Here is a 248-nt window from a genome sequence, read left to right as displayed (position 1 = left end):
CTGAACTGATTTTGAAACAATTTTGTGATGAACAGTGAATGACAGTGAACTATAAAATAAAACGTTTTTTTTATATTAACTGGCTCCGTCGACTGAATGTCGACGATTCGGCCAACGTCAAGGTGGAGAGATTTTTTATTTTAATTTAGCTGATTGATGTATATAAAGAGCTGATGTAAAAGGAAATGATCGGTTGATATAGCTGTGGTTTTTTTGTGAACTGAAGAATAGGCAACAAGAGTTAGTAC

Source organism: Leptidea sinapis, chromosome 44, assembly GCF_905404315.1.
Source record: "Leptidea sinapis chromosome 44, ilLepSina1.1, whole genome shotgun sequence".
Lineage (NCBI taxonomy): Eukaryota > Metazoa > Arthropoda > Insecta > Lepidoptera > Pieridae > Leptidea > Leptidea sinapis.
Note: the sequence above shows the minus strand (reverse complement) of the source record.